This window comes from Chinchilla lanigera, unplaced genomic scaffold (assembly GCF_000276665.1).
Source record: "Chinchilla lanigera isolate Chin_1 unplaced genomic scaffold, ChiLan1.0 scaffold00029, whole genome shotgun sequence".
Taxonomy (NCBI): domain Eukaryota; kingdom Metazoa; phylum Chordata; class Mammalia; order Rodentia; family Chinchillidae; genus Chinchilla; species Chinchilla lanigera.
Window position 1 is genome coordinate 7,515,471 of NW_004955430.1, and position 20,821 is coordinate 7,536,291.

A 20,821-nucleotide genomic window follows, 5' to 3' on the forward strand; every position below is an offset into this window, starting at 1 on the left:
GGCAGGTGCTGTGCCACTGAGCTATATCCCCAACCTGCTAATTATTTTATACTTTTTTGATGGTACTGCTTTTGTAATTTCCGTTTGAAATTGTTCATTGTCAATGTATAGAAATGCATCTGACTGTTGTGTGTTGGCTTTGTATCCTGCTACTTTGCTGAGTTCATGTATTAGCCCTAACAGTTTTTTGTGGACACTTTAGGTAAGGTGTTTTGTGTTTTGTTTTGTTTTGTTTTGTTTTGTTTTGTTTTGTTTTGTTTTGTTTTGTTTAGCAGTGGCAAGATTTGTCTGAAAAAGTAAAAGTCAAGAGTGAGAGAGAAACTGGCTCTGCAGAGCAAGCTTGGGCTGAGTAACAGAGGAGAAAAAGCAAGATAAGGAATACTCTGGGGAAAGGGTGGGCTATTGTGAGGAAATCCATGACCGTTACATAGGGTTTCCATACATCTGAGATCATATTGTCTGTGAACTTTCTGTTAATTTTACTTCTTTCCAATTTAAATGCCTTTCATTTCTTTTTCTTGCCTAGTTTAGGTGAGATTTCCAGTGCTATGTTGAATGGAAGTAATGAATGTAGATATCTTTGCTTTGTTTCTGAGTGTAGAAGAAAAGTTTTTGGTTCTTCACCTTTGGGTATGTTGTTTGCTCTGGGATTTTCATGCATAGCTTTTATTATGTTGAGATAATTTCCTTCTATTCCTAATTTGTTAAGTGCTTTCATCACAGAGCAATGTTGAATTTTGCCCGAGACCTTTTTTGTATCAGTTGAGGTGATCAGGTGATTTTTTTTTTCCCCCTACATTCTATTAATTGCTGTTTCACATTGATCAAAAATTTTAATTTGTATTTTTTGTTAGCACATGTTTTTAGTACATAATGATTACATTCCTTGTAGGGAGTTGGTACATGTACATAATACATCTTAATTCTAATTTCATCCCCTTCCATTTCCTCTTGCCCCCATCTCTTGGTTCCCTTCCCATTTGCAAAAGATCTTCCTCCCTATTTCCTATTATCTGTCTTTTATCTTGCTCTTTTTTTATATTGTGGGTTTCTCATGCAGCAGAAACCATATGATATTTAACCTTGTATGTCACTTTTATTTCACTTAACATTATGGTCTGAAGGTAGGTCCATCTTCCTACATATGACTGAAATTTATTCTTTATGGCAGAGTAATACACCATTATGTATAAGTATACATTTTCTTTATCCATTCATCTGTTGATGCACATAAAGGCCACTTCCAAGCTTTGCTATTCTGAATTGTGCTGCTATACACATGGATGTGCATATATCACTGTAATATGTATTTAACTCTTTGGGTATGATATCTAGAAGAGGACTATCGAGATTGAATGGAATTTCTATTTTTAGATTTTTGAAGACTCCATACTAATTTCTATAGTGGTTTTAATAGTTTAGATTCCCACCAACAATATAGGAGGGTTCCTTTTACCCTGCAGCCTCACCAGCATTTGTTATTGTTTGATATCTTGATGATAGCTCTTCTTTCTGGAATAAGATAGAATCTTTGCATTTCTCTAATGGCCAGAGATGTTGAACATTTTTTCATGTATTTAGTGGCTATTTGTACTTCTCAGAAATGTTGATTCATTTCAGTTGCCCATTTTTTGATTGGGTCTTTTATTTGGTGGGGGCCCAATTTTTGAGTTCTTTATATATTCTAGATATTACTCTTCTGTTTGAGGAATAGTGGGCAATTTTTTTTTCCCATTCTGTAGGTTTTCTCTTCATTCTGCTGGTTGTTTCCTTTGCTGTGCAGAAGCTTTTTAATTTGATGTGACCCCATTTGTTGATGTTCGATGTTATTTCTTGTGCAATTGGAGTTCTGTTCAGAAAATCTTTGCTTATGCCTATGTCTTCAAACGTTTTGCCTATTTTACCTTCTAGCAGATTGTTTCTGTTTTAACTTTTAGATCTTTAGATCTTTCTGTTTTAGTTTAGTACATGGTGAGATATGTGGGTTTAGAGTCAATCTTCTGCATGTAGATAAGCAGTTTCCCCAGAACCATTTATTAAACCTTTCCTCCAGTATATGTATTTTGGCCACTGTGTCAAACATTAGACAGCTGAATATGCCTGGGGATATTTCTGCATCCAGTGTTTTGTTTCATTGATCCACATGTTTGTTTTTATGCCAGTACCTTATCGCAGTCTTTTTTTTAAAATCACTATAATTTTATAATATAACTTGAAATCAGGGACTGTGGTGCCTCCTACTTTGCACTTGTCATTCAAGATTGCTTTTGCTATTTTAGGTCTCTTTTGGTTCCATATAAATTGTAGGATTGTTTTCTCCAGTTCTGTGAGGAATTCTGTTGGTATTTTGATTAGGATTGCGTTAAATCTGCATTATGGTTTGTGTTTATGTCCTCCCAAAGCCTCATGCAGTCATGGGGATGGGCTTCTACAGTTTGTGATTAATTCATGATCCAATGCTGGGATACCCTAGGGCAAGTAACTTGCGTACAATATAAGGGACAGAAAGAGACTTGTCTGTCTGTCTGTCTGTCTGTCTCTTTCTCTCTGTCTCTCTGTCTCTGTCTGTGTGTCTCTCTCCCTCCCTCCCACCTCCTCCTTTCCCCTCTTGTTGCAGAGTTTTCTGCCACCATGAACTGTTGCCCTTCTGCCATGTGCCACCCTGCCTTGAGGCCAGCCTATTATGGACTGAAACTTCCACAAATTGAGCTAAATAAACCTTTCCTCCTTTAACTTAGGGTGTCAGATATTTTGTCTCAGCAACAAGAGAAAAATAAGACAATCTGTATGTCAGTTTTGGAAGTATGACCATTTTCACAATATTGATTCTGCCTATTCAGAAACAGGACCTATCATTCTATTTTCTCATGTCCTCTTTAATCTCCTTTTGTTTTTTTTCCGGTACCGGGAATCGAACTCACGACCTTGCGCTTGGCCAGGCAGGCACTGTGCCACTGAGCTAAATCCCCAGCCCCTAATCTCCTTTTTTAAAGAATACTGACGTTTTTGTTGTAGAAGTCTTTCAGTTTTTTGGTTAATTCCAACTTAATTTTTCTTGATGCTACTGTGAATGATATTGCTGATTTTTATCTCAATAAGTTCATTATTGGTACAGAGGAACACTATTGATTTTTGTGTGAATTTTGTATCCTGCCAAATTGCTGAATTTGGTTATTCTAGGAATCTTTTGGTGGAATTTTTGTGGTTTTCTATATAGAGCATCATGTCATCTGAAAATAATTATAATTTGACTTTTTCCCTTTTCTGCACATACTCTGTTTCTCTTGATTGCTGTGACTAATGTTTCAAATACTATATTGAACTGGAATGGTGATAGTGGATATTCTTGACTTGTTCTCTATTTTAGAGGGGAAGCTTTCAGTTTTTCCTCCGTTTAATATGATGACAGTAGGTTTGTCATAAATGGCTTTTATCAGACTGGGATAAGGTCTTTCTGTACCTACTGTCTTCAGAGTTTTTATCATGAATGGATGTTGGATTTTGTCAAAGGTTTTTCTACATCTATTGAGATGGTCATGTGCTTTTTGTTGTTGCTTCTGCATATGTGATATATTCCATGTATTGATTTGCATATGTTGAATCATGCTTGCTTCCCTGGGATGAAGCCTATGTTTTATGATGTATGATCTTTTTGATGATTTGTTGCATTTTGTTTACCAATATCTTGTTGAAGGTATTTGTGTCTATGTTTGTTAGAGAGATTGGCCTGTATTTTTTTTTTTTTTAATTTGGTTTGATGCCTTTCTAGCATTAGATCTTCCCTGCAGTTTTTGCACAATTCAGTAATGAATCAATTAGGACCTAGGCTTTTCTTAGTTCTCAGCATGGGCCCAAAATTTTGGCAGGTTTTCTGATACTTCCTTTTTTCTGCTGCTGGGGATTGAACCTGGGGCCTTTGCATTGAGCTATATCTCTCTTGCCTATTTATGTATGTATGTATGTATGGTGTGTATTTATCTTTAAGGTAGGGTCTTACTAAGTTGCTCAGGCTGACTTTAAACTTGCAGCCCTCATCCTTTAGCTTCCTCAGTGCTGTGATTACAGGCATGCATTACCACACCTGGCTTTTCTGACATCTTTCATAGTATACATGTAGTCTGTCACAAAAACCTTATTCTGTACAAATACCATACAATTTTGGGTGCCTTGTTGTATAAAAATTAATGTTATGCCTTTTCAGTTTTACAGCATTGTTTTATTTAGAGAGAGGGATACAGTCGTCCCTTGCTATATCGTGGTTCCCTTATTGCAGCTTCATTGTATTGTGGGTTTTTTAAAAAAAATATATCTAACTCTGTATTGCAGAGTTTTGCTATATTGTGGGATTTTGCAGTATATAGGTATTTATATAATATTTATGATTTTAATTATTTTTGCTAAAAAATTTAAAACAATATAAAAATGTTAATTCAAACATATTAAAAGTATTAAATTGAAATAAAATACAATATGTATTTCATCAGTGGATGAATACTGTACTGTACACAATGGAAATGCAGTATGCCACTACTGCTTGTGCAAGTTTGCCAATGTGGGACTGTACATGGCACACTATTAACTGATGGAACGCAGGGCAACCAACACAGTGCCATGTTCTGTATCCTGGGTGCTGATTGGCTCAGTGACTGTAGCATCAGTCTGTTTGCTCTCTTGCACTATGCCCATACATTCAGCATCTCTCCTTGTCCACTTCACATCGAGTACCCATATAGAATTTTTACATGTTGTTAAAATTATGTAGGTTTAAGAGTGTGGAAAGTATTTAAGAGCATATGAAGTGTTTATAAGAGTGGGAAAGGTTAAGTGAGTGGGAAAGATTTATAGTAGTGTGGGAAGGCTTTATAAAGCCTTAAAATATATATAAATAATAAAATAAAATATATATAAAATATATATAAATAATATATAAATATTATTATTAAAATATATATAAATAATAAAATAAATATAACACCACTACTTGGTGGATTTTCACCTATTGCAGGGTTCTCTAGAACATAACTCCCATGATAGGTGAGGGATCCCTGTACTGTAGGTCGTAATTACAAGTCACTTGGTTTAAATTAACCCCATGTTAAAAACAAAACCTCTGGTTAGTTGCAAAAACATTCAGAATTCACTGCTGTATCTAAAAGAACAATTAAAAGCTATTTTCAAAAACTGTGATTTAATTGTCAGCTTTATTGTTCACATGCTTGAGGCAATGCCAAGTTTACTAATCCTTTTGAATTTATCAAACATTCTTTTCATTTTCCTTGATGCTTACCTCTTTTCTGTGTGGCAGATTCTATTTCTGTGTGCTTTCCTCTCGTTGAATAATATTGCTGTACAGTACTTGTCTCTTTCTTTGGTCGTCTTCTCTTATTTCATACATTATTTTCTCCTGAGTTTCCGAGATATACAATTGAAGATTTGTTATGTTTATTGAATAAAATTTTACAGCCTTCTTAATTTAAAATGTAATACACACACACAGAGACAAGATTGAACTCATGGCCTTTGCACTGAGTTACATCCCCAGTTCTTTTTCTTTTGGGGCGGGGTCTCAGAACATCACTAACCTGCGCAGGTGGAGCTTGTACTTGATACTTGAGCTCCTTTTACCTCAACCTCCCAGAGTGCTGGGATTATAAGCTTGTACCACCATGCCTGGCTAAAATTTAATTCTTAAATTTTCCTTGTTTAGAGATAAGCATCGTGAGCAGTTTGTGGACATTTTAGAAAAGATATTTGGTTTCCATATGTGTAACGTATATCATTCTTTGTACAAAAAGAGAATCACTGTATATCTTGGTTATATTTTACTGCTGGTAAAAATTGTACCTCATTATTTCTGATGATTGTAGTGTATGTCACCAGGTGATTGTAATGCAGTTTCAATGGGCATTAGAGTTGTTTCCAATATTTAAATGCTATTAACTTCAAATGCTTATGCATTTGGAAAGGTATGTATGTGTGTATTTCATTGTTTCTGTAGGTTAGATTCCTGGATGTGGAATTATTATTACTATTTTTGTATCAAGAATTGAACTCAAGACCTTATGCTTGCCAGGCAGGCACTTTCGCAGCTGACCTATATCCCTGACCCTGGATGTGGAATTATTGAGTCAAAGAGCATAATCGTTTAAATTTTTTGTAGATGTTGCTGAGTCTTTTCTAAGAAAGTTGTGTCAATTTACTCTTATGCTCCATGTGAGAGTATGGTTTTGTCATATTCTTGCCAAAACCAAGTGTATCGATTCATCTTCCTGAGCTTTTAGTCTCTTGAGAGTTTTGGAGTCACTCGCCTATTTATTTCTTCTCAAACATATCTTCTCATACATGTAATGGGAAAGCCTGTGTCCCTACCTACCCTAATAGTTTATAGGGTGTCCCAAATAACATTTTGAGTTTATAACAGTGTGAGTTATGGCATCTATCAGTGTCTTATTTTTCTCTTGCTATTGAGACAAAATACCCAGCACCCAAGATTAAGGGAGGAAAGATTTATTTAGCTCGTAGTTTGTAGTGGTTTCATTCCATAATCGGCTGGCTCTAAGGCAGCGTGATATATGGCAGAGAGGCAACAGTTTGTGGCAGTAGGAAATACCAAAAGCAACAAGAGAGGAGGAGGAGGAGGAAGCCTCTTTCTGTCCCTTATATTGTATGAAAGATACTAGCCCTAGGCGGAGCAGTCTCACCCTTAATCCCAGCATTAGACCATGAATCAATCACAAACTCTAGATTCAGCTGCCTTGGAAAAGCCCTTCTCCCCATGACTGCATGAGGCTTTGGGGGACATCCAGACACAAACATAAGTCAGCATTATCCTAAGACTTGACTTGCTTTTCAGTCCCATTATTCAGGGTCAGGTGTACAGTAGTGCCCAGGTTTAGAAATGGATTTTACAACATCTGCTATTAATACTGTTTGCCTTAGTTTATTCATGGACTGATTCATATTGTTAATTGACCTATAGATTGCTAGCTTGGTAGGTATGTATATATGTAATATATATATTTGCATAAATACAGTAGCTGAGTGGGTCTTTTGATATAACTTTGCTTAGTGTTACATATATATAAAATAATGTTTCATATTTTTTACAGTTGGTTTTCTTTTTTTTTTTTTTTGGTTTTTCTCTGATACCGGGAACCGAACTCACGACCTTGCACTTGCCAGGCAGGTGCTTTTGCCGCTGAGCTAAATCCCCAGCCCCTACAGTTGGTTTTCAATGCATGCTGTGAGACAAAGGCTTAGCAACTTTCCCTCTATCCATAGGTTATCGTTATTTATGGTAATATTCATATATACTGGGGGAAATGGTATACTGTTTTTAATGTTAGGTGTATTAGAATTCATCTCTTACTGATCTGTTTATATTCCTATCAGTATTGTTTGTAAAGAACTTCATTTTTAAGAACCTTAACCAATAAAGAAAAGTCACGAATCAGTTCCCTAACTGAAAAAAGTCAAAGTGATTACATATTTATACATATTCTGTGAGTTTAACAATAAAAGCTACTACTATTAGCCTCTGTGTTCAAGTACTGTGCTAAATTGTATACATCATTTAACCTTTACAGTTACAACAGATTTTCTGAGGTAGGTACTGTACTGACACTATCTTCAATTTAAATATAACTAAAAAGCAGCTTAGAGAGATTAATACCTTGCTCATGGTCACACATTAAGTTAGGAGGTGATAGGGCTGGAATTCAAAATTTTAATGTGTACTGTAGTCCGTAAAGCTTATTTGGCCTAACCTGCGTTAAAAAAAAAAAAAAAAAAAAAACAGCTTCCATGCTAGAATGTGAATTATTTAATTTTTTGCTTTTATATTTAAAAAAAAAATCATTTGTGACTTGTTCCTACTGAAACTTTCTGGCCAGAAATGAATGTTATAGATAGGAAAAGATAGGAGTATAATGCTGTTCAAAGTGTGGTTTAGAAATCAACTGTTTAATTTAGAGTAAAGCTCAAGTCTCTGATTTAGTTGAGGGAAAGTGTTTGGTGAAAAATGTTATCTGAAAGAAAAATCTTATTAAGATGTTTAAACTGAACTTCAGAAAGAAAAGGAGGCCTTTATCAGGTAGAGTGTGTGGTTGAGTGGAAGGGAAGGACTTTTCAGGTCCCAAGAACAGCATTAACAAACACTTAGAGGTATGAAGCTTGTTTATGGAACTAGTAGTAGTTGGGCAAGGTTGGAATGGATGGAACTATTTGCGAGCAGAAGATCAGGTTTAAATAGGGTGATTAGTTATTTTGAAAACTTTGAAAGTTATTGTAACATTTGGACTTGCTTTTGAAGTCAGTAGAGGATCAGTAGCCCTTTTATGAAGTGAAATGTGTGATCAGGTTTGTGTTGTAGAAAATAAGTCTAGTGTTAGTGTATAAGGTTGTAGGTAGAAGACATGAGTAGAAAATGTGTTCCACTTGACAACAACATTTGACATTATCCAAGGTTTTAGGTTTCCCCCATGAATGAGGAGGATTACTATATTTATTATGAATACTACTGTTCATTTGTTGAGTGGTTTATGCCAGTCACATATTCATTCTATTCTGTCTTCTGGCTGAAAATTTCTGACCAGAGTTGCTTGGGAAATGGTGGGTAAATGATGGGATGAGGCTAGGCTATAGATGTTAATTCTTTTTTTGTTGTTGTTTTTGTTTTTGTTTTTTGATACCAACAATTGAACTCAGGACCTCACGCTTGCCAGGCAGGTGCTGTGCCACTGAGCTATAAATCCCCAGCTATAGATGTTATTCTCATGAAATAATTTTTAAAATGTTTGGTGCTAAGCTCAGCATGGTGGCACATGCCTATAATCCCAGCACTTGAAAGCTGAGGCAGGAGGATCTCTGTGAGTTTGAGGCCAGCCTAGGCTACATAGTGAGTTCAATGAGCCTGAGCTATATGGTGAGACCCTGTCTCAAAAAAAAAAGTTTGGTGCTTCATTAGTAGTCATTTCATTAAGGGTTGGGGATATCAAATTTCAGTTCAAAAACTTAAAAGAATTAGTGATTCTTACCTGAAAACATTCATTACTTGTCCTGAGAAATAGTATAAGGGATATTGGGAGTGGTCTGTTTTTGAACATCTGAATCATGTGGCAGCAGAAAATCAGGAATGTCTATACTATGCTCAACCCTGTAAGGAGTTTATTTTCTTTAGTTCACAAATAGTATTTCCCATCTTAAGTAAAATGATTGTGTCATGAATTGCATTATTATTTCTATGTGTACACTTATTGTCCTCAGTAACTTTGTCTCCCCCCCCCTTGATAATGGACTTTGATTTATGACAGAGTAATTATGAGATTTTCAATTGGAAATCCACAGAGGGGCAGATTCCCTGCTTCACAACATGCACTCAGTTCTACATGGCATCCTTCTTATAACAGGCAGAACTGTAAAGGTTACAGAATACTCTTATGGCCATGTGATAAAGATTTCTTAAACAAAGTAAGGGAGGGGCAGCCTAAAACCCTAGAAGGCAAAAATAGGGAAAAACCACAGGCTTGCAATCCTAGCTACTCAGGAGGCAGAGGGAGGACAAGAGGATTGCAAATTCCATGTCACCTTGGGCAATTTACTGGGGTCCCATTTCAAAATAAGAGCATAGACATGATGGCTCAGACCTGTGATCCCAGCAACTCTGGGAAGTGAGACAGGAGGATTGCAAATTGGAGCAGCCAAGGTAATTTAGCAGGCTTAGGAAGACCCAATATTAAAATAAAAAAGAGCCAAGTGAGGTCGGATATACCTGTAATCCCAGCTCTGAGGGAGGCTGAAGCAGAAGCAACATGAGTTAGAGACCAGCCTAGGCTTCACAACGAGGCCAGGTCTTAAACACAAACAAAAACCTCATCTGTGAGCGTTACTGCCTACTTCTGCAAACCCACAGAAATGCTCCTGTGAGATGGGAATATTCATAGCACTGTCCATTCCTTGCACACAAATGGCCACCTCCAGTGGGAAAGGACACAGCATAGCCTCCCCAACAGACTCAGCACAGCCCTGGGTCAGTGTGTCCTGGTCCTCAAGGGTCCCGGCTCCTGGAATCCAGGGTTGTGGTGGAGACTGAGGGTCCCAGAGGTGTCCAGGGCATCCAGGGTGGTGGGACCTCAGGGAGGTCCTCATCCTTCAGCTCGAGACCCACATTTAGGACAGGAGCTGGGCAAGTCTGGACCGAGAGCAGAGGAGGAAGTAGCTATGCTGGGGGAGTGGGGAGACCTGTAGCATCAGCCTAGGCTTGTGTGCCATACCTGCACATGGAACTCCTTCAGACTAAGCCTGGCTGCAGGGCCACCTGGGTCTTGGGGGAGGGGTGCCTGTTCATCTTGAAATGTTTTCCAGCTCAAGATGCTGTTTCTTTCTGTAAATCTTGGCCATGGGACCCAGGAAGTGACCAGAGTCTTGCATCCTGGGTCCTCCTCTGTTCCTGAACTTCACCTTTTCTTTTTTCAAAGTAGGACTATAGTTTTTGAAGAACATCTTTGTGTATGTGTATGTAAATTTTCAAGCCTAAAGGAGATAAAGCTCTTAAGGAATTATCACTGAAAATGGAAACCTGGGGTTGCGGGTGTTTGGATGTGGTGATGGCTAGGAATGTGGCTTAGTGGTGGAGCACTGGCCAGTGTGTGTGAGGCCCTAGCTTTGATCTCCAGTACCAGATTGTAGGGTGGTCGGGACTGGTAAAATGAAGACATCTGAGTAAAGGCCAAGGTGTTTTAAGCAGCAAAATTATATGTCAACTTGAGTGGTTGTGCCTAAATAATGGAAAAAGACATCATGATTATTTTTATTATCTTCTAAAGCAATTTTTTTTCCAACTGACACAGCTTTATTTGAGAAACTTCACATAGCATGTCTCAGGATGAATAGCAGTAGCAGGGGTTTATTTAGTGATGGTTAGTGACTCAAACAATACAAGGAGGCCAGCTGGTTTATTCAAATAGAGTCTAAACCTCAGATCTCTGGCTTGACAACACAAAAAACCTTTAAGGACACTAGTCCCACATTAAATCAGAGATGTTTCAAATCAGTCCTACAACTTTAATATTCTGAGCTGGCAACTACAACATGACAAATGTTTGATCCAGTAATAAAACATTTGATTTTCCTTGGCTACCAAATCTTAAACAGATCTGGAAAACTGCTGTTTGACAAAGGCTTTAACCATAAACACACTGCTGCTGACCTCCAGTAATTGTTTCTTTATCCCCCAGGAACACTGCTAGATGAGAGGAATTTTCTCTGATCTGCTTGCCTGGGTGTGTAAGAAGTCAGAAAGTAAATTTCAAGAATGAAATTTAATTAAATTGCCAAGGGAGCTGGGTGTAGTGGCGCATGCCTGCAATCCCAGCACTCAGGAGGCTGAGGCAGGAGGATCGTTGCAAGTTTGAGACCAGCCTGGGTTACAAAGGGAGCTTAAGGCCAGCTTGAACTGCATAGTGAGACCCTGTCTCCAAAAAAAAAAAAAAAAAAAAAAAGATGCCAAGAAAAGTTCTTATTGTGAGCAGAAAGAGATGTCTTCTCACAAAGTGGCCACAAAGTCTGCCATTAACTAAGGCCCTTTGACAACCCTTCATTGGTTTAAAGCACACGAATTAGCATCTGACTATCAAGTGTACATCATTTCTGCCATGTGAGACATTTTTTGGCAATATACAAGTAATACTCCATATAGCCTGAGAGGTCCTTAACATCACATCATCCACATAGACTCGAGCTTGTTCAGAACAGGAACAGGGAGAGCCAGACAGAGTTCTTGGGTGCAGCAACTGAGAGTAGTCCTCTAGTGTGGAAATTCATTCTGGGACCAGGGGAGGGACATTCTGTAGGCCTGAAAAGGAATACACTTCCATGTCATGCCATCTCTTACACTGACACTCCTTGCCTACACAGGCACATTACTTGCCCTGGTTTAATTTGGAAATAGATGGAAAGTCAAAGAGATCATTGGTCTTGAGAGTTGCTTGAGAGACTTGGGTAGCATCAGGGGAGTCTTTGGTCTTAATCTCCAGTGGGAAGCTGGGAACCGAAGTTCTCAAAGGCCCAAAACTGCCCCTGTATGATTAGCATCAAGAGAAGTAGAGCTTTCTCCTGCACTGAACTCTTTAGGGGTTGAAATTCCCAGCCTGCTGCTTCCATCAGGTGTGTCAGTCTGGCTTTTATGCTTGAACTGGCTGGAAGGAGATGCTATCGTACTGCCGTGTGTGAACTTTGGAGGATGAAGGACAGGAGACTTAGATCATTGACGATGCTGGGTATTCACTGCTCCTCATGAAGAATTCCTTGTAGACCCATGCCAGCTGTCTTTAGATGGACATGTGGTTTTAGGTTTGCTATCATCTACTGCTGCTCTGACTGATACTGTAACACTTGTGCCTTCTCCAACAGACAGTGATGCAATGGACCCTGATGCATCCACTCTTAATTTCTTGAAAGCAGTTTGTAGACTCTCCTCCTGTCCATCCTTGGCTCCGGATTTCATTGTGAAAGTTTTTACACTACTACAGATGTTCCGGATGCTGGGGCACTCCGGGGACCCAGTCCCATCAGTTCAGATCATCTCTCCCTAACTGCCACGCCTCAGCATTTTTTAAGTATGTTTTTTTTTTTTTTTTTAGAGGGCAGATATACTATTTGCATCTATTAATATCTCTGTTGAATTTATCGAGTATTGTTTTATATGTGGACATTTTTTTTCTTAAATCAGACCTGTATTCCTATGGTTTGCCAAGTTTACCATTTTTAAATTGGAAAAGTTATTTTAATTTCTTCTTTCCTCCTTCTTGGTGACTATAGATTAATATTAACTATTCTTAAATTGAACCTGTTATGTAACTATTAAATAACATGTGAGGCTTTAAACATAGTGACGTTGTTCTTTATTTCTTACAAATGTGATTCCAGTGATTTATTCTTGTGGCAAACAAAACTATTATTCTGTGGGTGAGGTATTTTAACTGTCATAAGTAGAGTGGTGGTATACTATTTTGTTGGTTTAGCTGATCTCAGAATGCTTTAAACTAATGTTTTGTAAGGAAAATACTGACCTATATATAAAGTGTAGAGGATTACATATTTTCAGTACTCTATAATTTCTTCTTATTCTGCTGTCCATTGGAATCTAATGATTGCGTTTGGGATCATAGCTAGGTAAGAGCATGGAGACAGGGTTGAGTGAATGGTTCTTGCTATCATTAACAAACTAGAGAGGAACACAAAAAAAAATCAGAACTTGTTTGTTTACTATCAGTTTTAGGGTGTGGCAAATAGGTTAATCTGTTCCAAATTAGAATTTTGTATAGACTTTCAATAACTTCATCTCTCAGAATAACATTTGTATGATCTGATATATTTATCTTGCTGAGATGCAGAAATCTAGTTTACTTTTTTCTGAATTCTCAGTGAAAAGCTGTCACAACTTGAAAGCATATGAAGCGTATTTAAGAAAGGTGTAATGCTAGCTATTCTTATAATGTTCCAATTTTTCTTTTAAGACTTTCTCCTTCCCACCTTCTCTACTTTAGTCCTTCATAATCTTATCTCCATTCGTATGTAGAGAGATAAAAATATTTTTCTTTCTCCGTTTCCCCCTGTGACCTACGAGAAAGATTTATTGTACAATGAAGGTGTCTGGAATGTCACTTGAAAAGTGGAAAATTTTCTGGTAGATTTATATTTGTAAGACATTTGGGTAAGATGTTAGCTCATTCCATAATAGTATAAATGTGAGATTTCAGTTTGGTGAAAACATTTCATCAGTTTTCTATGTACATTTTTCTGTAGATTATAAGTAAAACTTTTACACGCCCCCCTTCAGTAGAACAGTTTAAGAATTTCATCTCTTATATGTGTGGTGCTTTGCCAGGCAGGAAGCCAAAAAATTTTGTAAATAGATAAATTTATATTGAACATGTGTGTGAAGACCAAGTGTGGGTACTCTTAAGAAACAACTACATTGTTAGTGGCAAAAGTGAACGAGTCATGGGTCTCCCGGTCTCCAGTGACTCCCACTGCAGTTCATCCTACACACAGCTGCTGGGTCATCAGAACTGTTAGAATAATCTCCCTAAAACAGTACTTTCATCAAATCTTTTAGTAATGCCTTCTGTCTTAAGTCTGAACTCCTTAGGCCAGTGATGGCAAATCTTTTAGAGATTTCAGTGATAACGAACAGCCCCCTGCAGCATGCATGCCGTAGGTTCATCACCAGTGCTGCTTAGTTCATTGCTAAGGCCCTCTGTCTTCAGGGAAGTCTTATCATTGGACTTTTAACTGTCTTAAATATACTCAGATACCTGAAGGAAACCATGGATGAAAAATCAGGAAAATGATGCCTGAACAAGTGAAGAATATCAATAGATAGAAATCATAAAAAGTATAATAGCTGAAATAACAATTCAGTAAATGGTTCAACACAGATTTGAGCAGGGAAAAAAAATAATCAGTAAGGCAATTGAAATTACCATTTTGAGCAGCAGAGAGAAGACTGTATGGAGAAAAGTGAATAGAATCTATGGGATCTATGAGTCACCATCAGGTGTACTAACATAGGCATTATGGTAATCCCAGAAAAAGAAAAGAAAAAGAAGGACAAAAAAAAAAAAAGAAAGAATTTCATGTTTTTTACTTCTTCCTTTCCAATTCGGGTGTCTTTTATTTCTTGTCACTTCTAGACTTAATTACAGTGTTGAATGGCAGTGGTAGAACTGAGCATCCTTCTTTTGATCGTAGGAGGAAACTTTTACCATTGTGTGTATTAAATTAGCTGTGAATTTTTCATAAGTGGTCTTTTTCATGTTAAGAAAGTTCCTTTTTAGTTCTTCCTTCTGAGATTTTGTTTGTTGTTTCTGAGACAGGGTCTTGCTATGTAATTCAGGCTGGCCTTGAACTCACCATGTGTGGCCTTGAACTTGCAGCAGTCCTCCTGCCTCAGTCTCTGGAGTGCTGGGATTACAGTTGTGCGCCACCATGCCTAGGTTCTGAGTTATGTTTTGGAATGATGTTATGTTCTGTCAAATGCTTTTTCTGCATAAATTGAGATGGTTGTGTAGGTTTCTCCCTTTTTACCAATGTAGTGTGTTATATTGGTTGACTTTCTTAATGATTAACCTGGTATAAATCCCACTTTTCAAGCAGTGGCAGCCACTGTGAGTGGGTTGTGATTTAGGAAAAACAGGGCTATGGGGTGTAGCTCAATATTATCGGTAGAGTATTTGCCTAGCATGAACAAAGCCTGGGCTTAACACTCCTCCACCCAATGTTGCTGAATTAGGCAAAACAGATAAGAACCTTATTCAGCCCTTCAGATCACCTCCACATCGGTTTAAATTGACACAGTAATTTGTGACCAAGGTCTTTTCTACTCCCTCTGGAACTAGGCACTGCACTAGGGTCCCACACTAGGAATCATGCTAATATCTTCAAGACTTCTTTTATGCTAAAAAGGGAGATAGAACAAGGGTAAGTAATGCTACAAAGCTTCTGTACCATTTTTAAGTTTTAAATAATTTTTGGTCAAATGTTTATTGTAAGCCTTCAAAGTTTTTTCAGAGTTCTAACAGTTGGTTCTTCATTTTCATTGTTTGCATGTGGGGACAGAAGCTTGGAGCTGCCTGCTCCACCATTTTGCTGATGTCATTTTCTTCATTTCTCTTTGATTTAAAAAAATTTCCTCCTTTTTACCTTTTATTTCTCCTCAGCTATTGTTATGTTTAATGTTTTCTTTGTAGTTTTTATGTATTTCAGAAATGAACTTCTACTTTTTTTACAACTAGCTGCCTTTCTTTTTTTTTTTTCCTTGGTTTTTCTCCGGTACCGGGAACCGAACTCATGACCTTGCGCTTGCCAGGCAGGTGCTTTGCCGCTGAGCTAAATCCCCAGCCCCCCCCCTCTACTTTTTTTAGTTCTCCCCTTTAATAATTTTATAATTGTGATTAATATTGAATTATCTTCCCAAATGTCTTTTATTTTTGGTTTTTTTTTGAGACAAGGTCTTGCTATGCAGTTCAGGCCGGCCTTGAGCTCACTTTGTAGCCCAGGCTGGTTTTGAATTAGGCATTAAGGATCATTGCAAGTCCGAACTTGCAATGATCCTCCCGCCTCAGCCTCCTGAGTGCTGGGATTACAGGCGTGGGCTGTCACGCCCAGGCCTAAATGTCTTTTAGCTTATTTTGAAATTGAACAATTTTGATCTGTTCCCAAGGTCTTTCATTATTTATAAAGATGTTATTCTGTTCCTTATTCTTTTTTTCCCCTTAAAATAATTATGTGGGATGTGACCTTGATAGATTTTCTTGTTTATTTTCAGATGAAATTAATTTTTCTGAGCCTTAAAAGGAGCACGTGGATCAGGATAACTTCCTTGATTTATAGAGCTCCCTCTTCTGTTGTTTTTGTAAAATGTTCAACAATATGATGGCCTCCTTTCCTCATCATCCCACACCCCAGCTGGACATTGAAATACAAGGCCTCTTACATGCTGAGCACATAACATACAACGTAGCTATACCCCTATCCCTTTTCTACCTTATTTTGAGATAGGGTTTATCTACAGTTACCCAAGCTGACTTCATACTTGCAGTCTTTCTTCTGTCTTAGGTTTGTCACAGCTGGGATGACAAGGGTGCGCCACCATACTTATCCTCCTTTCCACTTTTATCCAGGCCTTTTCTTTCTTTATCCTTTTACTTTCCCAGTCCTGCTCAATTTTAGATATATTCTCTGGCCTTTTTCAGGACTTAACCTTCTAACTCCCCACCCCTTTTTTTGAGACAAGGTCTTGCTATGTAGTCCAGGCTGGCCTCAAATTTGTGGCAGTTCTCCTGCCTCAGCTTCCTGAGTGCTGGGATTACAGGCATGCGCCACCACACTCAGCTGTGTTACCTACTCTTACTCTAAATGTTGTCCATGGGATTTTTGGTTTTATTTTAGCGACACTGTTTGCTTTTAGGTGGTGACTACCATCTACAGAGAATCCACCCTGAATTCATCTTTTTAAAACTGCCCTGTAAGGAATTATAACTCGTGTTTATTGATGGCATATCTACTATATTTGTGTTTTATTCTGAAGGTTTAGCTCACGTGTTGGTATTTGCAGATTGTGGCAAAGTTGAAAGTAAGACAAAATTCATGTGTTCATGGAATAAATTAATCTACAACTGGAACTTTCTGAATGTCAGAGAGTTAATTATGTGAACTGTAATACTGTGCCTGTGTCATTGAAATTAATCAGCGAGACAAGAACAGATGACTGCTGAGCGTGATGGTGCACACGTTTAATCCCAACTGAGGCAGGAGGATCAGGAGGCTGGGGCAGGAGGGTCGTTGTGAGTTTGAGACCAGCCTGAACTGCATAGTGAGACCCTGTCTCAAAAAAACAAAAAAAAAAAAAAAAAAAAAAAAAAAAAAAAAAAAGAACAAATGACTGATGGAACAGAGAAAAACTTTTCAGTTAAGGTTCACTGTGCTTGATCACAATGCTTGAATTTTGGGGATTTTAATGTTCACTCAGGAGAACAAGGAGTTGATTGAAGAATTAAAGCCTGGAAACAATGATAGTACTGTTGGTGAACTCTGACCACATGCCAGAGAGGGTTTTATAGTTTCAGGCTTCCTTATACACCTGCTCAACGTCAAAATGAAGGTCCTGTGGCTAGTGCAAACACTAGAGCTGCTAAGACATTCCTTTGGCTCCTGGGAAAGATAATTAGGTTTAAACAGATGTACCTATTTATTTATTTTTTATTGTGGTTAAAACTGATTTTTTTTAGGGAAGAAAAAAGTCTTGGTAGAGGAGTTAGTGGCACAGAAGAAAGGAATATTTCTCATTTGAAAGTCATGAAGATAAAGGAAGAAAGTCACAAAGGACCAACTAACTTCCTTCCTTCCTGGAAATCCCTCCAGGGATTGTAATAAGCACAATCCCATTCCAGTTTCTTACAAACAAATTGCTACCCTTAAACCTTTAGGAACCCAACCTGATAGTACATAGAATAACTTCTGTATAACGTAGATTTAATAATAGTTTCATAGAAAGTACAAAACCATTATTATATTTTTATTATCAGTCTTTCAAAACCACCAAATACAGGGGGCTAGGGATTTAGCTCAGCGGCACAGCACCTGCCTGGCAAGTGCAAGGCTGTAAGTTCAATTCCCGGTACCGGGAAAAAAAGCCAAAAAAAAAAAAAAAACCACCAAAGGCAGATACTGTATCTCTACAGGGAACTAAACGCAATCTAGCTCTGTACAAGTGCTTCAAAGAGCCAGGGGCACAAGTGGAGGTTGTGTAACAGAGAGGGATCAGGGATAAAAAGAATTGGAGTGACTGAGCTCAGAGAGGAAGCCAGGGCCATGCAGCACTTTCTAGGCTGCAGCAGTAAGGACTTTGGGTTTTATTTATTTATTTCGTAGAGCTAGGGATCAAAGTTGGTGCTTTCTACATGCTAGGCAGGGGCTGTCTTTCTGAGCCACATCCCTGGTCCCTGGGGCTTTGGATTTTATTCTAGGGTATTGGGAAGCCTTTAGGTTGAGCACAGAGGGAGAATGAGCAACTAATGTGAATAACATGTTGAAACTAAATAGAGGCCGATGCTGGTACCATGATGTGGCTTGGATAGTAATACAGCTATTTCAGAACGAAAAGAACTTGGATTAATACTGATTTTACATATATATAAAATATCTATATGTAACATAAATATATGTAACATATCTTACATAACACATATAATGTACATAACACAAGTGCATGTACACAGACATACATTTTTTGGGGGGTGGGGGGTACTGAGGATTAAACCCAGAGCCTTTTTGCATTGAGCTACATCCTCACCCCACCACACCCCTTTATCTCCCTAGCCCCTTTTTTATTTTGAGACAAGGTCTCATGAAATTGCCCAGTCTGGGCTTGAACTTTCAGTCGTCCTGTCTCAGCTTTCCAGAGTTCTGGATTACATGTGCCACCACACCCTGCCTTACTTATAGGTTTTTAATTTGAAAATTTGTTACGGTTTTAGAGTTATTTAGGAGCTATAAATGTAAAGTATTAATATATAAATACATATGTATTTTAAAATTATTTTTCAACAAATTTTGCTGAACAGTACTGAACCTTATTTTGTGTACTCTATTTTTATTCTTTTCCGTTTCATATTAAAAAAAAAACTATTTGCAGTTCATTAAATTAACTTAGCCCACTAATGCCTCAGTAATTGAAGTTTAAAAAGCACTGTAAATCTAGCATCACTCGTTTTTTTACTTGGCTAGGCACACATAACTAAACCAGAATCCATTTATTGCCACATTTCTCAAGAATATATTTGTTATGAAACAATATAAAACAAAAAAAAAACACTACAGTTCCCTTCATAGTAAGTTTCAGTGCAGACAAAATTCTGAGGATAAAGGTTACTGCTTGAAGCCAGGCGTGGTGGCACAAGCCTGTAATTCCGGCACTTGGGAGGCTAAGGTGGGAGAATTGCCACAAATTCAAGGCCAGCCTGGGCTACTTAGTGAGACCCTGTCTCAAATTGAATGAATGAATGAATGAATGAATGAATGAATGAAGTGTTACTGCTTGAATGTTTTTCTTGTGTTTATCACCCTGGTGTATAAATTTCAAATGGACTTACAAAATATCAACACATTTTCTTTATTAATGGTCTGTAATTAAATGTATAAACTGCTAGCCAAAGTGACATTTGGTCTAATTTGAATTATAAACAGAAAATAAGTTCTTTATAGATGGCCTAGTAACCTTTAAATTATCATGTAAGATTCATTAAAATGAAATGTCGTCTTCATATTTTCTGCAAATTGCTTAGTCTTTGGTGTGTTTTGGGAGAATACTTATGGGAAGATTGAAAAATGAATGAAACCTGAAGGTCAGTATGAAGTAATGGGGTTTTTATCCTGTTGAGTCCTTATTGATATGTTCCCTGGCTCCTTGGAAAGATATTTAATGTGTCTGTTGCATCTGGGATGCATCCTAGCATTGCTGGGATGAGCAGCTAAGTGGGATTGTAAATTCAGCACCAATAAGGAATTATAGAGGCAGAGTTTAAGAAAGGAAAATGCTTTATCTGTAAGGAGGAAAAGAAGAAAACTGCCCCAGAGAGGGGGCAAGCGGTCCAGAAGGATGGATTCCTGTCGGCCTTTTGTCCCCTGCTTCTTTATTAGGTTCTAGGGACCCTTGCTCTTAGCTGGATACCTAGAACTTGTCACAGTTTGATTGACTCTCTAGGCTGTCTTTAGATGGATCTCAGGCCACAGGACCCTAAACTGGGCATCCCTGCATATGTGCACATTATTTTTGGTGGATTTTGACTTCTCCCTACCCGTTTATCCTTATCAGAACCTTATGGGTTGCCTAGGGGTAGTCTTACGGAAAGGTAGCTGTATCAAGTTTACTAGAGAAACAGATAAAACACAAGATATACACATGTATAAGAAATTACAAGATTGACTTAAGATGGTCAGTCACAGAGTTGGATGAGAAAGAGTGCAGATGGTGTCTGCATGCTGGAGGGTAAAGGGTCCAGTCCAAGGTCTGGAGCTCACTGCGATGTTCCATGCAAGTCCGTATCTGGAGGCCGGTGGGCCTGTAATGGAACGCCGAAGAATCTATACTGGAAGGCTGAAGAGTCTATGCTGGAAGGGTTTAGAACCCACCACAGAAGGTTGAAGAGACCCAGGCGGAAGCTGAACAGTCAGCCAGAAGCCAGGCTCTTCCAAGGAACCAGCAATCAATCCTTCCTCATTTCTCTTTTATGCAGACTACCCGCCCTGGAGCGGGGGGGGG

At 38.1% G+C, this 20,821-nt stretch overlaps 1 protein-coding gene and 1 pseudogene across 1 annotated transcript in view; one reads left to right on the forward strand and one right to left on the reverse strand.

Moving 5' to 3' along the window:
- The window catches only part of Slmap (sarcolemma associated protein), a gene marked incomplete in the record, with an annotated part of 149,279 nt that overhangs the window by 44,648 nt on the left and 83,810 nt on the right, over window positions 1-20,821 (forward strand).
- On the reverse strand, window positions 11,468-12,710 carry LOC102016624 (annotated as a pseudogene).